Source organism: Thalassophryne amazonica, chromosome 10, assembly GCF_902500255.1.
Source record: "Thalassophryne amazonica chromosome 10, fThaAma1.1, whole genome shotgun sequence".
In the NCBI taxonomy this organism is placed as follows: Eukaryota; Metazoa; Chordata; class Actinopteri; order Batrachoidiformes; family Batrachoididae; genus Thalassophryne; species Thalassophryne amazonica.
In genome coordinates, this window is record NC_047112.1 from 95,721,087 (window position 1) to 95,739,112 (window position 18,026).

Below are 18,026 nucleotides of genomic sequence, written 5' to 3' on the forward strand. Positions count from 1 at the left end.
TTGCATTGGGTGTTTGAGGTTGAATGTGGGTGTGCAGAGGGTGGGGTATGAGGCAGTTGGATCTACACATAATTCAAAGGAGTGTGTGATTTATGAAGACAATTTTGCTTGCAGGGATGTAATTTTTTAATTTTTGCTTGTTTGCCATTTTTGCCTTTTGTTCACACATATAGTATGAATCTAAGATTGTATAAATGAGGCCCCTGATTACTTATTTGGCCAAAGTTGTTACCCATTTACAGCTGGTTGGATGAGATGATGCAGATAATAAGCTTCTTGTCCAAGGATACACATAGGTAGCATGACTGTGAATCATACTCAGATGTACGCAGATGTTGGTAGCCCAACTCCTATCCCACTGAACGGCGGGATAGAAAAAAAAAAAAATCAGGGTCCTCAACCAAGAAATCCTCATCTGGATCATGAACAAAGAACTCATCTTCACAGCCAAACAGAAAAAAAGCCTCACAGAGCCACAAGTGGTTGAACCAATGAGTGAATTCAACATCTCATAGTGTGCAAAGGGTGCTTGTATTGATGTGGGGTGATTTGAGGTAAGATCTGACCTAGACGTGGTTGTGCTCAGTGTTTTTACAGTAAGCAAATACTAGGGGAGGTACGACCACTACCTTTGCACGCCCCCTCCCTCCAGGCCTAAACCAAACCAACTGTTTTAGGTTCCTTGTGTAGCGGGATGAAAGTCCTGGGTCCCAATTGAAAAGACGTTCCCGCTAGCTTGGCTAACGGGGAGTTCCCCATTGGCTGACCTGGTAGAGGAACGGTCTTTTGTGCGAGCCGCGTGGGTTCGATCCCCACCGTCGTCCCGGCCACGAAGGTCCTGCTGCTTCAATCTGGCATCACGAACAGGATGTGGGTCACAAAGTATGCTAACATGCACCTGTGACTTTGGGACGAAGTCAAAAATGGTGGGGAGATGTGTAGCGGGATGAAAGTCCCGGGTCCCAATTGAAAAGACGTTCCCGCTAGCTTGGCTAACGGGGAGTTCCCCTTTGGCTGACCTGGTAGAGGAATGGTCTTTTGTGCGAGCCGCGTGGGTTCGATCCCCACCGTCGTCCCGGCCACGAAGGTCCTGCTGCTTCACTTAGATGACCCCAAAACACAATCAGGATGTTCCCAAAAATAAAAACTGGCCCAGCCAGTTATCCAAGATGGCCACCAAAATAGGTTTTTTTCCACTTAAACACCTTTACACAACATATAAACAACTTAAATATCACAGAGATTCAATGGGAAGACCATTGCAGGTCACAGCAAACTCACTGTGTTTTTTTGTTTTGCTGGTGAAACTAGAGCTGCAACCCCCTGCCAGGCCCCTGATTGTCTCCCTGTGTTCAGTATTTGTCAGTAAATGTGTGCATAAAGTTGTGACTATCACACATTGACAGCTGCGGCACACTTTAGCATTTATTAATAGTTTGGTTCATTTAAGTGGTATATTGTATTCTGCCTTTATCTAACCCCAAGAGAACGTGGCTACCCACTAAGAACCTGGCTGATGACCCCTCTAACAAACACCATCGATCAAGACAGGCGGTACAATGAACTCCATTCCCGTACTTGGTCAGTGGTGGAGAGGGCACTCGGCCTGCTGAAGGGACGGTGGTGGTGCCTGGACAGGTCTGGGTGGGGGGTGGGTGGGGTGTGTGCTGCTGTACCAACCTGAGAAGGTGTACCACATTGTGATGGCCTGTGGCATCCTCCACACTGTGGTACACTGCTATGGCATACCAATGCTGTAGCAGAACATTCTCCCACCAGAGGAACCGGATGCTGGACCCACCAAATTCAACCCACCCCTGGAAACCATACGGGCCCGGCAGCATGTGATTTCAACCATGTAAAGAGGCAAAGACAGAATTCACTTATTACCTCCGCCAAGGAGGTTATGTTTTCGGTCGAGTTTGTTTGTTTGTTTGTCCGTCTGTTTTTCAGCAGGATAACTCAAAAAGTTTTGAACGGATTTTGATGAAATTTTGTGGAGTGGTTGGAAATGACAAGAGGAACAAGTGATTAAATTTTAGTGGTGATCCGGATCACGAACCGGATCCAGGAATTTTTAAAAGGATTCTTCACCATTGCGGGATAGGGGGAATTTTGACATTCTAGTTTCTAACTCCACAAAAACAAGGCAGAAAGGCTTGAAAAAAATTAGGGTGTAACATAGTCAAATGTTCTATCAACCAACAAAGTTTGGTGATGATCGGATCCAGATTCCGGATCTGGTGATCCAGAATATGCAAAAATATAGGGAAAATAGAAAATGTGTCAGTGTGAGGTGACAAATGAAGCTACAGATGCACAACTAACACCACATTGTAGCTGAATCTATACTGATTCAGTAAGGTGTCATCAGATTTGATGTAGCTTCAAATGTTATGGAGCTAGATCCAGAAGAAAACCGCCATTATCGAAAAATCATTTTTATACAATAACCTTTGAACTAATAAAGACATAAAAGTGATTCCAAGTTCTAGTGGTATGTTTTCATGGTCAAGGATGTCAAATATAAAGGAAAGAAAAGTGTATGTATCATAGTGTTGTGTGGGCCGCTGAAGAGGAGGTACTGCTGGCCCACCACCACCAGAGGGCGCCCTGCCTGGAGTGCGGGCTCCAGGCACCGGAGGGCGCTGCCGCCTCACAGGAGCAGCCAGGGTGACAGCTGTCACCCATCACCTGAGACAGCTGATATCAATCAACAGGGAGGTATATCAGCAGGACGGCATCTCCACCTCATTGCCGAGATATCGCTCTACCAAGGAGGTAACGAACTCAGCCAGCCATACGGATTAATCCATTGTTGCTTGTGTGTAAAACGACTGAAGACTGAAAAGGACGTATTTGGATAAGTACTCTTATTCCCACATTACAGCGTTGTTTCTGAGTAGAGGTGGAGGCGGTGTTTTCCACCCCACGTGTTGTTGGGTGCAGCCGCACCCAAATCTGACTGTTTCTGTGCCTCGCCAGCAGTACCGGATCCGACGAGCGGAGGCAGTGATCACCTGGGAGTTCGGGACTTGGCGGCTCCAGTATTCCCGGGGTTCGGTGGCAGAGGAAATCGGGTGGTTCCGGTTCGACTTGGACAGACGTCTCCTATCGTCGAGCCTGCCCACATGACACCGTTGGAATTCGACTTGTGACCAAAATTGTAATTTGTTGTGTTTGTTGTGCGTGTTCACAACAGTAAAGCTTTGTTATTTGACTTTCTTCATTGTTCGTTCATTTGCGCCCCCTGTTGTGGGTCCGTGTACTGACACTTTCCCAACACATAGTTTTGGTTGTAACACTGAATTGTTGAATAGATCACTGTGCCAAGGAGGGAATCTCTTTAGGGTCAGTGACCCTATGGCCTTGTTATTAAACGATGTCAAATACAACACACTGCAAAGAGGAAATCCCTCATGACAAACTATATAGGGCTGGGGAGCACAATGAATCTATTAGATGAAGAACTATCATTTGGCATTATTATATTTTAGTGGCAATGAATATCACTATCCAGATTACTTCACTTAGCAGAAGCAAAGTGATGAATCAGCACTATACTCAGCAGTGGTTAAGTTCTGGTTCAGTGCACATCAATGAACAAAGTACACAAGGTGCAAAACCCAGTCCCAGGTGTTGATGAATCACGCCTAGGATCCAGAAAACCCAGAGGCTGACATCAGCACTTTACTGTCGCATATATTCTGCTTCGGTGCACTTCACTGAATATATAGAAGGTGCACTTCATTATGTAACACATGCAACACTTAAAAAATAGTTCTATTTCAGAATTTACTGTTATTTATTTAGAGAAGTGTTTCATAAATGTTAAAAAAATTCATATATTTGCAGTTTAGTTGAATAATAAATTGAATTTTGTTTCTTATTTGTTTTTGTCTATAAGCACATGCAATATCAATATCAGTGCTCAGATGACAGTAGCTTCTGGGAAAGGTGCAAGTTGCAATAAACTGTGATGCCAAGGGCTAAGGATACATGCTATCCAGTCACAGCAGATGAAACTTTTTTTACTACTGAGCAAACATCATTGTTAGACATTTTTTTAGGTTCAATGATTCCACGGCGTGTAGATGTTATGGCGTTAGTGACCCCATGGCCTTGGTGGAGGTTTGCACTCTCTGAGTGCTTCTAGTTCACAAGTGCATTTGTTACTTTACTGATATCACTAAGGACATTAATCATTTGATCCAGATGATAGCTGATGCCACCGATTGCTCTCACAATTTCCTCCATCTGTGATTCCAGCACAGCTCAGGTTAAGGACATGGTCAGTCAGACGGACGTCAGCAGCTGGCATGGAGATGCCGAGGCCAGCGGAGCCAGTAGAGGAGTCTCTGCTCTCTCTTGGCTCACTGTCTATTCAGAAACAAACAAAAAAAAAAGACCTAATTAAACATGAGTCAATGTGTTTAATATCCTGGCATCTTTAAGCAAGAGCTATGTATATTGTGAGCAGCCTATTGTATGACCAGTATAATGACAACATTTATGAGTTCAGCATATTTATCTTTGGGATGATCCTCCACTTAACTTCCATTTTTATGCCTGACCTTTTTTTTTTAACCTCAGTGTGTGTGCACACTGCTCTGAGTGTACAGCATTTACAGCCTTGCAGACACTTGCAGCCTTGCAGTCACTCACTTCTTTTTGTTTCATATTTATTCCCATTGAAAGGGTACCAAATAAAATATCCCTATGTGTCTCCACTTCATTTCCATTCATCTGTAGCTCAGACGTGGAAAAAATTATTTTCTTTGTTCATATTGAATGATTGGACAGAGAGGGGAATCCCAGGTCCCAGGGCCTATTTCAATAAATGTGCATATTTAAATAGGGCCGTGGGCAGGGAGGAGTTTGGTGCTTCTGCATGTGCGTTCAATTCCACTTTGACTGGGATGTACAAAAGGAACGTGCTTGGATCCATGCGTATGCACACTTTGATACATCTGATATTTTTTGTGCACACAACGGTTTCTGGGTTTTAGCGTATGCCATGTTTCAGTGGGAAATCTACACAAGTCTTTATACATGAGGGCCCAGGTCCTTCAGTCAGTCCACAGGTGTTCTTCATTTCTCAATAAAACCACAACCAAATCCATTTGTTCTTCTCCTTTAGCCACTGTGTGCTAAAAAAACATTCCTGAGTAAAAATTTGACCAGCAACAGGAGGGATAAAGAAAGCCAGAAAAATAGAGAAGCCAGAAGGAAGATAACTGAAGATCAGTGGGAAAGAGACAAAATATTTGAAGTTTCATGAATATCAGGATTTAGAAGTGAACTTGAAGAGAGCAAAGGGAACGAGTTCAAGTACCGAGAATCAGTGGGGGGTGGGAAGAGCAGGAAAGGACTGTGTTGACAAGATATTTTACAGGCAATCTGGACGTTGTATCAGACCTGTTGAGATCCATAGCTCCTACTTGGAAAATCCCTGTCATACCAAACAGGTAGTCATCGCACACAGTAAATGCACATGCTAATGTACAGATTCAACTTTAGCTTACCTCGACTCGCCAGTCACGAGCTTCATTACCACAAAGGCACGGCCTGGACCACACCATTACGGCTCAATGGCCAACAGGACCAGAGGTTTCCTGCTGGGCACAAAGTCACTCTCACAAGCATGAAGCCATGTGTCAGCCAGATGCTGCAGGCCTCGCTCGCCTTCAAAGAAACAATTAGGCACAATTATTGCAACATATAAATGAATTTCATCCACGATTAAAATGTTTGAGGCAGGAGAACGGCGGCAGGCACAGCCAGATGGTTGTAATCTCGATGTTAGTTGCAGTGGGCCTTCACAGAAAAAACAAAAAAAACAAAAAGAAAGAAAAACCTGCAGAGCTGTTTATTCAGCCACTTGTACGTCTGGTCAACTCCCCCACCGCCCCCATGCATGTTCACTCCACCAGCAACAACATCTGTCCCTTAATACAGCTTTAATGAAGGTCATTCATTTTAATGGCGCCTCATTTTAAACTCCTGTAATTAAAGCTTGTGGTGCACTTGTCTGGACTGTTGTTGAGACAACGTGTGCCAGTTCCCCAAATAAACAGTCCCCTGCGAACCATCGGCATACAACAATCTAGCAGGCCAGTTTACAGTCCGGGAAAGAAGAGAAGGAAGTTGATCTCAGAGGAGAAACGTAAACCATGTTAGTAAGATGAAAACCACATTTGGTTAAGTGGCACGAAGGATGACAGGTGGCCTGAGCATGTTCTGTGGACAGCAGAACAATCACACATAATTCAGGTTGAAAGGCCGAGCCTGAGGAGTGATACAATGAGATTCTGATGTCAAGTACTTGACAGAGTGCAAGTTAGCTCGGTGAAAGATCAAACTGCGTCACACAATACTTGTGTGTGTAAAAGTAACTCAAAGGTAAAAGCAACAAAATAATTTGTTTGTGAGAGGTATTATCTTCTTCTACATGTCTTTCTGCACGTCTGCCAGAAAACAGCTTCAACCTTCAACACGAAACTCTCAGGGTGTAGGTCAGTCTGGATACTAGAGACGGGCCTTTCCACATTTTTTCCACACGCAACTGCAGATATTGAGACAGATTCCAATACACAGGTGCTTTTTGAACCTTATGTGCCTTCTCATGCTTTGTGATCTCAGAATGTGAGCCTGATTTGTGGTCCCAGAGTTCAGAAGAAGTCAGAAGGCTTTAGAGCATAGGTGTCAAACTGATTCCAGAAAGGGCCAAGAGGGTGCAGGTTTTCTTGTCACCACCAACTCCACTCATCTGCTCAAAGTGATGTTAATAAGTGAAATCAGCTGAAGGAGTTGGTGTTGGTTACAAAGAAAGCCTGCACCCTCTTGGCCCTTTCTGGAATTAGTTTGACATCTGTGCTATAAGGCATCTCGACACTTGCATGAATTTGATCCCTGCACTGCTACGCAATTTGTTGTGCCAATGAGACCCGCTTGATGGCACACTGTATAAAATGATCATTTTATAGGGGATGACACATTTGCTCTCAGAACTTGGTTGATGAACCCATTCTCTTATCACTCCCAGAATCACAAAGAAGTTATCTACAGCTACAGGTTGTCTTGTGCGAGTTGTGTGGTGGAGAACGCATTTGGAGTCTCAAAGGGAATTATTTATAATATGTGTATATTGTAATGGATTGGTAAAATAGCTGCATTTTCATTCCTGCTTATGAGTTAGATAATGTATCTGTAAAGTTATGTTTATTATTGATGTAACATCCCGTCATAATAGTTCAGATGCCGTGTGTGCACTGACACGCAGTGTTTTCGAACAGGTTGTGCAATGTTCACGACTAGTTCACACAAGTGGCACAAAATTAATATGGCAGATATTTTGAACATTTCATAATTTTCTTTGCACACTGGCACACAGCCGTGCACAGTGCCAGATTGTGTGCCAGTGCGGGGATCAAATTTGTGCAAGTGTCACGGTGGCTTTAGATCCTTTTCCTACTGAGCTCCTACATTGTGAAACAGTTTACCATTTGATGTTACAAAGTCCACTCACCTGAATCTTTTTAGGCAAATCTTAAAACATACTTCTTTTCTTCTGTTTATCATTAGTTATATTGTTTTAGCTTGGTTTAACTATCTGTTTTGTGTATATTTCTATTTGACATGTAATATAAACTCACTCATCTTCAACCGTTTACTCTAATTAATAATTAGAAAAATATAAAAATATAACCACTAATCCACCTCCGCTCATTTGACTGAAGTCACTGTCCTCAGAAGATTTACAGTGTTTAAAACAAAAAAAACTGCATAACAACAATGATAAAAGAGAGTTAGTATTTAGCTTTGAAGAATACAGGAAAAAGGCTTTAGCTTTTTAAAGATTTCTGGGGGGAATAAAGTCACCCCACCACCCGCTTCACTTGAAACTAGATCCACCCCTGGAGTCTCACAGTTGAAAGTGCTCCATGTCCGTTTACAACTCTCCTGTACTTTGTTACACACAAACCATCTGAGCATGTTCAAACACTTGTAATAAAAAAAAGATGACTTCAGACAGTTATTCTGATGATACTGAAACTGCGCTTTGCCAAATGGAGCATACACAGCACTTTACGCACAGAGGGTGCATCATAATCATCACCATGAGGTGTGTATGTGTGTTTCTGCTTGTGTGTTGTGGTTTGTCCCCTGTCCGGGACTTTTGTCTTATCTGTTGGTTCTGGTTGTGGTCCCCTGTGTGGGTCTTACATCTTATTTGTTGGTTGTGTTTGTGGTCTGGCCCCTGTCCGCATCTGGTCTGCTGTGACGTTTTCCTTGTTTGCACACTTTAGCCGTTCTTGAGTTCCACTTTAGTTTTTAGCCTTTGTTCCTTGGTTTAGGACTTTGTTACAATTTCAATTTATTTTCATTTATATAGCACCAAATCACAACAGAGTTGCCTCAAGGTGCTTCACTTAAGTAAGGTCTAATCTTATCAACCCCCAGAGCAACAGTGGTAAGGAAAAACTCCCTCTGAGAAAGAAACCTCAAGCAGACCAGACTCAAAGGGGTGACCCTCTGCTTGGGCCATGCTACAGAAATAAATTACAGAACAATTCACAGAAACACTTTGTGGTTACTTTATGGTTTCCCCTTTTAGTTTAGTAGTTTTAGTCTGGTTTATTCTTTAAATGTACATCTGTTATTTTTCCAATTGTCCTACTTTAGTTTTATTCTAATGGTTTGTCAGTTTCACCCTAGTTCCTGTTTTACTTTGACACAGTTTTCTCTGTTCTTGTTTGGTTTGCTTTCTTCCTGTTACACTCACACCTGTACTCATTCAGCCACTAGTGCACCTGCACTCAATTGTAATCAATCAATCAATCAATCAATTTTATTTATATAGCGCCAAATCACAACAAACAGTTGCCCCAAGGCGCTTTATATTGTAAGGCAAGGCCATACAATAATTACGTAAAAACCCCAACGGTCAAAACGACCCACTGTGAGCAAGCACTTGGCGACAGTGGGAAGGAAAAACTCCCTTTTAACAGGAAGAAACCTCCAGCAGAACCAGGCTCAGGGAGGGGCAGTCTTCTGCTGGGACTGGTTGGGGCTGAGGGAGAGAACCAGGAAAAAGACATGCTGTGGAGGGGAGCAGAGATCAATCACTAATGATTAAATGCAGAGTGGTGCATACAGAGCAAAAAGAGAAAGAAACACTCAGTGCATCATAGGAACCCCCCAGCAGTCTAAGTCTATAGCAGCATAACTAAGGGATGGTTCAGGGTCACCTGATCCAGCCCTAACTATAAGCTTTAGCAAAAAGGAAAGTTTTATGCCTATTCTTAAAAGTAGAGAGGGTGTCTGTCACCTCCCAGTTTACTTAAGCTCTGCTTTTCAGCTTTCTTGCTGCCGGTTTATTAGTTGTTTTTGCTACTGTTTTCTGTGTTTGTCTTTCAAGTCAGATGTCTTGCTTTAGATATGTACTTTATTTTGTGACGTTTGACCTTGCAGTTTGAGTTTTGGACTTTGTGTTGTGAACGATGAGCACCTGTATAAGGCCTTGAACTAAAATTGGCTTTTGATTAAAGAGCACTGTTTGAACATACCCTGCTGGTTTTCTGCATTTGGGGTCACATCAGAATCCATCCACAACATTCTGCATGTGTTTCTCAGTGTGTGTCTTTCATGTGTGTGCATGTGTGTTTTTGTTGCAGGTGAAGTGTGACACACAGCGCATTCAGAGGTAATTGAATGAACGTTGGTGTGGGCCTTCAGCTCACTGACACCACAACACTCGGACGCAGTTCAAAATAAAGACATGCAGCGCAGTACAAGTTCTACTGAAAGAAATAAATCTTCAAGTAGTCACTCAGAATCAAAAACCACTGGAACTGTACATATTCCTTAAAGCCTCAATGCTGTCACTTCCTTCTCACTGTTTATAGATCGCTGACAAGACGTCCCCTCCTCCAACATCCTACGTCCAGCAGTTGGTCCCTGTCCATGTTCTTGGGGGAAGGGTTGCACCTGCGTTTTCCTTTGGCAGGATTTGTCATCACTTAAACTCTACTCTCTGCCATGATGGGGACCAGCGCAAAATCTACTACACCACAGACTATCATTCCATACATTATTTTCTTGTATTAAAATGATCGACTTTAACCTGCCCCCAGAGTCTTTTTAGAAGAAGTGCAAAGATTTACATCATTTTTGATGAAACCTATTCCTGCCGAAATGTGTAAATGACTTCATCATAAATGACAGCAATGATTAGTAAAAAGCCTTTTGTACTCAGTACAAAAAAAAGCACAGCACTGCAGTTCAACTTTTACGCTCAGACATTTTATCTTTTTTCAACAATTGTCAACTTAATAAAAAAGCCAATGTTTACAATGGCTGAGTTGTTTTCATATTAGGCAGCGGTATCTGAATTAAACCTCTTCTTATACAAAAGCTGCCATGTGCTCTGCATAACGCCTTTGAAAATGCAACTGAGTGCAGTGCAAACATGCATTTCTGCTCGTCAAAAAAGGACAGTAATCATAGTTTTTGCCAGTAGTAGTACTAGAATTTTTAAGGTGGGAATTCAGAAGCAAAGTATAGGCTCATCACATCATGATTCAGTTGACAACATGGTGAGGGCTTGGATCTGTAAGTGGATTGGCCCTGTCCTTCTGACACCCGACATGTGAATAACATCAATATTGTACCCCATACTGACACTGGATAACATCAATATTGTACCCCATACTGACACTGGATAACATCAATATTGTACCCCATACTGACACTGGATAACATCAATATTGTACCCCATACTGACACTGGATAACATCAGTATTGTACCCCATACTGACACTGGATAACATCAATATTGTACCCCATACTGACACTGGATAACATCAATATTGTACCCCATACTGACACTGGATAACATCAATATTGTACCCCATACTGACACTGGATAACATCAATATTGTACCCCATACTGACACTGGATAACATCAGTATTGTACCCCATACTGACACTGGATAACATCAATATTGTACCCCATACTGACACTGGATAACATCAGTATTGTACCCCATACTGACACTGGATAACATCAATATTGTACCCCATACTGACACTGGATAACATCAGTATTGTACCCCATACTGACACTGGATAACATCAATATTGTACCCCATACTGACACTGGATAACATCAATATTGTACCCCATACTGACACTGGATAACATCAATATTGTACCCCATACTGACACTGGATAACATCAATATTGTACCCCATACTGACACTGGATAACATCAATATTGTACCCCATACTGACACTGGATAACATCAATATTGTACCCCATACTGACACTGGATAACATCAATATTGTACCCCATACTGACACTGGATAACATCAATATTGTACCCCATACTGACACTGGATAACATCAGTATTGTACCCCATACTGACACTGGATAACATCAATATTGTACCCCATACTGACACTGGATAACATCAGTATTGTACCCCATACTGACACTGGGTAACATCAATATTGTACCCCATACTGACACTGGATAACATCAATATTGTACCCCATACTGACACTGGATAACATCAATATTGTACCCCATACTGACACTGGATAACAACAATATTGTACCCCATACTGACACTGGATAACATCAATATTGTACCCCATACTGACACTGGATAACATCAATATTGTACCCCATACTGACACTGGATAACATCAGTATTGTACCCCATACTGACACTGGATAACATCAATATTGTACCCCATACTGACACTGGATAACATCAATATTGTACCCCATACTGACACTGGATAACATCAGTATTGTACCCCATACTGACACTGGATAACATCAATATTGTACCCCATACTGACACTGGATAACATCAATATTGTACCCCATACTGACACTGGATAACATCAATATTGTACCCCATACTGACACTGGATAACATCAGTATTGTACCCCATACTGACACTGGATAACATCAATATTGTACCCCATACTGACACTGGATAACATCAATATTGTACCCCATACTGACACTGGATAACATCAATATTGTACCCCATACTGACACTGGATAACATCAGTATTGTACCCCATACTGACACTGGATAACATCAATATTGTACCCCATACTGACACTGGATAACATCAATATTGTACCCCATACTGACACTGGATAACATCAATATTGTACCCCATACTGACACTGGATAACATCAGTATTGTACCCCATACTGACACTGGATAACATCAATATTGTACCCCATACTGACACTGGATAACATCAATATTGTACCCCATACTGACACTGGATAACATCAGTATTGTACCCCATAGTGACACTGGATAACATCAGTATTGTACCCCATACTGACACTGGATTGGACTGGGACCATCTGTACTGGTTAGAAGCCTATTGATTTTAGGGTCACATAGTCAAAGGTCAAAATAGGCTGAGGCTTTTAACAGCACAATTGAAAAGTAGTGTGCCACCTTCTGCTGTACATAATCAACTGTTACTACTCTTTGTGTCTATTTTGCAGAGCCCAAAACCAAAGCTCCTATTGATTTTGTGCTCCGAAGATTAAAGATCAAGGGGGCTTATCTTGGACTTGGTATACCATCAGAGAGAACTAAGGTTGTATGTTAACGTGCTACCTCGCACATCACTCGCAAGTCCTATGACTTGTCACATGACGCTAAGGGGTTCTGACCAAGCATCCAAGTGTGGGAGTGACAATGTGTAGGCAGTACCATACGATGCACACCACTCATCAGCAGTAAGAGTACAGGATTGAGCCACAATCAGAACCTGTGTTCTCTTTTACTGTGTTATATTTTTCTGTCACATTTGTTATGCTCAGTGTCACATAAATTTATGCTGGAGGTCAGTGGGGACCGTAGACACTAACCAGACTGACTAGAGAGATGAACTGAAGTTCAGATAGCTAGCAAACACATCTGCCGAACATTACTGCTATTTGCTGACATCAAACTTGGAGAGGAGAAGACACAGGTTCACCTGATTGCTATTAGTGTAATTCACTCTCATGGTATTTTCTTTCTGTTCTCTTTTTGTGTCCGTAAGGATAGTTTCACATTTTCATGTCATTAACATTGTAAAGACTGACAGCTGCAGTGACACAGGGGGGAGGTGGAGGCATGGTCCTTGCATAATCTGCAGGACGGCCACCTGGCTCTGAGCACAGTGGTTCCTGATGTTTTATTCACTGATGAGGCCAAGATTAACCTCTACCAAAGTAATGGAGAGATCAAAGTGAAGGAAAAAAAGATGTGTTCTTAATCCAAAACATACAACATAAAGTGTGACAACTGGTGGAGGAAGTGTCATGGTTTAGAGTTGACTGACTGACTGTTTGTAGATAAGGTTTATTAATCTTTTTGACAATGTAACTCATGATTTTTGCAGCAGAATGAATTCAGATGGCCACAGGAACATCTTTGCCAGTTTACAGAGAAATGCATCCAAACTAAAATAATTGAGAGCAGCTTCATCCCTCAGCATCCCTTTGGAGACAATGCTCCAAAACACCCCATAAACTCAACAAAGGACTTCATCAAAAGGAAAATGTAGAAGATCGTTGATTGGCCAAATTCAGTCACCAGACATGAATTTAATAATGACTTTTCAGTCATCCCCATTTCTCTAATGAAGGAGGTAGAAAATGGCATATCCTTTAGTGGAAGTTGGGGCAAACGCTTCTTTGTGTAGAGAAATGTCAGCAAGTAAAAGCCAACCCTTGCATGAAAGTACATTTATCTTAAATTCTTGAATGTGGCACACAGCAATACTATATTGCCTTAGTCTGTAATCTGGGTTGCTTTTGTTGCTAGAGCAACAGGAAAAAGTTGAAAATCAAAAATTTTATGCAGCACAAACTATCACAGTGTGCAGCTGCTGCTCTGAATGCAACAGGCAAATGTTGCAACATTCCCAGTTTCTGCACTCACATCCACAGAAGCCTATAGCTCTTTCAGAGCTTTCATTAGTGTCATGGTGGCTTCCCTCACTTGTCTTGTCAGGGTACAGTCCAGTCAGGTTGTTTTTTGAGTTCTTTCTAAGTATTTCTTGTCCTCTGTCCTTTTATGGGTTTTTTACTCACTTGCTGTCTGCAAGTTCTCTCTGCTGTCTTTTCTTCCCATCATCTTGTCTGGCTGCCTTGCATATAGGGGTTCTCTTTGTCCAGTAAAGACCCCCCAACCATAAGAGAATGGACCCTCCAATGAAGAATCCTGCAGGCAGCTTCCTCAGTCCTGTAACCTTCAAATCTCTTTGTGAACAACTCTGTGTTTTAACAACTTTCATGCATTCCGGAAGAAGAGGGTGAAAAAGGAATGTGTGGGATAAGGCTCGGAATGTGGTCAAAGCCCATCTACGGGCTGTGGAAGTCCTGCCCAAGCTCTCTTCATTGGAGATAGTGTTGAAGAAACTGGTGTTGAAGAATGAGAGTCCTCTGGAATGGGCATTGAACCCCTTGATATTTTGGGAGGGTCTTAACTGCCGGGTGTCACCATTGCCGAAAGTACCTCTGACTGCTCCTTCCACTGTCTTTTCATCTCTCCTTACTCCTACTCAGCCCACTTCCCAGTGGACAGCGCCAAGCGACTCAGAGAGAACCCCACGATCCAAGAAGAGAAGCCACGTCAAAGGAGAGCCCAATAGCCCCAGCAACGAGGCGCAGAGCAATCTTGCCAGTTCCCTTGATGTCTCTGGAGCCCCCTTCATGGAGGAGCAAGCCAGAAGATGCCCCGATCGACATCATCAAGTTGCGACCGCTGTTCTCTTCAGCCAGGAACATCCTGTCATTGGATACTGCTTCCCTCACCGCCCACACCTTGACGTTATGGGAGCTTTGTCTCAGCTTCAGGAATTGTCCACGCCAAATCCTACCACAGTTTCTGACTTCATTTCAACCCTCACCAAAGTCTTCAGTCTCCTTCAGTCCGCTTTTCCGTCACCTCCAGTTCTTCTATCACCTCCACTGGCTGTGGACTTCCCAGCCTCCTCACCCACCAGTGGACTCTGCCTTGCCACACACCGTGAGGTCCTGAGAAGCCAGGAAAGAGAGTGGGACTCACCAATCCATAGCCAGCAAGGATGTGCATCAGTTGGTGGTGGCAGCACCTGACACCCCTCAAATGGCATCAGCCACCAGGCAGAGTACAGAGGAGCAGCCTGTTCACTTATCTGATCCTTCTCTGGACTTTGGGGTGGAGGTTGATGGACTAACTCAGTTCTCTTTCAGGTCACTTGGTGAGCTCTGCTACGCTGAAGAAGAGGCTAGATTCTGCATCACAGCTGACACCACTGAGGGGAACCCACTCCTAGACCCTGGGGCTGTCACAGAGGAGCTGTCCATTTCCACTCCTGAGGATCTCCTGGAGGAGGCAGCTCTTTCCGTTCCTGGTGACGTCCAGGTGGAGCTGCTTGACCTTTTGGGGTTATCTCCTGGTTGCGGGGTAATGATTGTGCTGACTATTTCAGGCCTGGGGCAGCCTCGGCACTTGGTGATGGTGGTGAAGTGGGGCTGGGTGTCCCCACTCACGACCGCAGTGAAGTGGGGCAGGACTTCCTCACTCTGACCATTCTAATGGTCTCCAGGTGGCTGTGCAACAATGTAGATGTATCTCTTGGTGTTAATGACAATGTTGACTCATCTCACGGTTGTTGTAACAATGTGGGTTGGTCCCAAGATGTTCTGTCATGCCCCCCCCCCCATCTTGCAGGTCCTGTAGGTCCAATGGAGGAAAGGGGTTTTCTGGTTTCCAGACCAGTTCGCCCAAAGTTGGCAGGCCTTGTCCTGTGTCTGTGAACACCAGTTGGGCTCTCTGTGTTATTACAGGTCTCCTGCACCAAGAAGACAGCTATGGTAATTAGTACATTTGCTATTTATATCAGCTGTGTTCATCCAGCTGGTGCGGGTCCATTGTTTGTTTGTTCAGTTCTTGGGTGCACAGTCTATGTCCACCTATGTCTGGTGGTTTTCCTGTACCTGCCAAGTGAGTATGTTGTTTTGTATTGACACTCCGGAAGTGAACTGTCACCTTGACTCTCACCTTTATGGAGAACTCTATAGTGGAAACTAGTCTTTGAGTTTTGCACTTACCTCCTGAAGAGAGATATTTTTCCTCAGTTATTCTGTGTCTGAAATTGAACTCTCCTGGTTTTTGGAAATAAGAATCCTGTGTTTGAAACACTGTTGTTGAAGATTATTTTCCAGTTTTTCCTCTCTTATGATGAGGCTTCCTGAGTTAACCAGTACATTTGACCAAGAAGATTTGAGTTTGTATCTTTGTTTATGAAAACTATTTTTCTGTTTTTTTTTCTTCTCCTATGAAGAAGCTTCCTGAGTTTGAAAGCACCTGTGGCATTAATGACTCTGTTGGTTTGACTTTCTAAGAAGATTTTTCTGTTCTTCCTAACCCACGTTCTGAAGAAGGATTTGGTGTTTTTCCCCATCTTAGAAGATTCCTATTTGCACTCCCTGGTATGAAGCCTGAGTCAGTTTGCACCAACTATTAAGAAGATACTGACTCCACTCATCTACCTGATGATCCCTAAGTTTGTTCCTACCTTGAAGAAGGCTCCTCAGTTGACTTTTAACTGCATGTGACTGAGTAGTTCTGTATATTCCCTTTGTAAATAATTGCCTTTTCTTCCTATCATCATGCCTGGCTGTCCATATGGAGGTTCTCTTTGTCTAGTAAACACCCCCCAACTGTAAGAAGTCTTCTTGCATGGTCACTCAATTTTTGAGTACTGTCTACTTGTTATAATTATCATACAGTACCATACTGTTTATATTTCTTAATGACTGATGTGAATGAAGACCAAGTAGTGAGTTGGAAATGTCTTTAAAAAACTGTAAATACGAGGGCTGTCCATAAAGTATAGGTCCTTTTAATTTTTTTCAAAAACTATATGGATTTCATTCATATGTTTTTACGTCAGACATGCTTGAACCCTCGTGCGCATGCGTGAGTTTTTCCACACCTGTCTGTGACATCATTTGCCTTTGAGCACTCCTTGTGGGAGGAGTCGTCCAGCCCCTCGTCGGAATTCCTTGGTCTGAGAAGTTGCTGAGAGACTGGCGCTTTGTTTGATCAAAATTTTTTCTAAACCTGTGAGACACATCGAAGTGGACACGGTTCGAAAAATTAAGCTGGTTTTCGGTGAAAATTTTAACGGCTGATGAGAGATTTTGAGGTGATACTGTCGCTTTAAGGACTTCCCACGGAGCGAGACGTCGTGCAGCACTCCCAGGCGCCGTCGTCAGCCTGTTTCAAGCTGAAAACCTCCACATTTCAGGCTCTATTGATCCAGGACGTTGTGAGAGAACAGAGAAGTTTCAGAAGAAGTCAGTTTCAGCATTTTATCCGGATATTCCATTGTTAAAGGAGATTTTTTTTAATGAAAGACGTGCGGACGGGTCCGTGCATCGGGACGCAGCCGGCGCGGTGCGGCGGCACAGGAAAAACACCTCCGTGTTGATAACCATTTGTAAAATCCAGGCGGCTTTTGATGGCTTTCAGTGGAGTGAGTATATGAGAAATCGTTTAACAGCTGGACATGTTCCAACTTGTCCTTAAGGCTTCCAACAGAGGTGTTTTTCCTGTGGCGTCCGACGCTGCATGGACAATATGCGCTATTTTGCGCATTAGGATTGTGTCTTTCTAATGCGCAAAATAGCGCATATTGTCCATTTAGCGCATTTGCCTTCATGAAAATGAAATTTGTGGTTTGTCCATCCAACCACACAAAATTGTGCGAGAGAACTTGCAAATAGGGGAAGTTTGCACATGCAGCATGTTTTAACAAGGACAAAAATGGGTGCTGACAGCATTTGATACCTTGGCATTAACTTTGCGCTTGATAGATTGCTGTTTTGCTGCAGTGTACAGCAAAACAGCACTGTTTAAGTAACCAAATTCTATCAAGGATCTTACAGAGATGTACTTTTCAGTGCCACCCAATAGTCAGAAAGAATGCAATGAC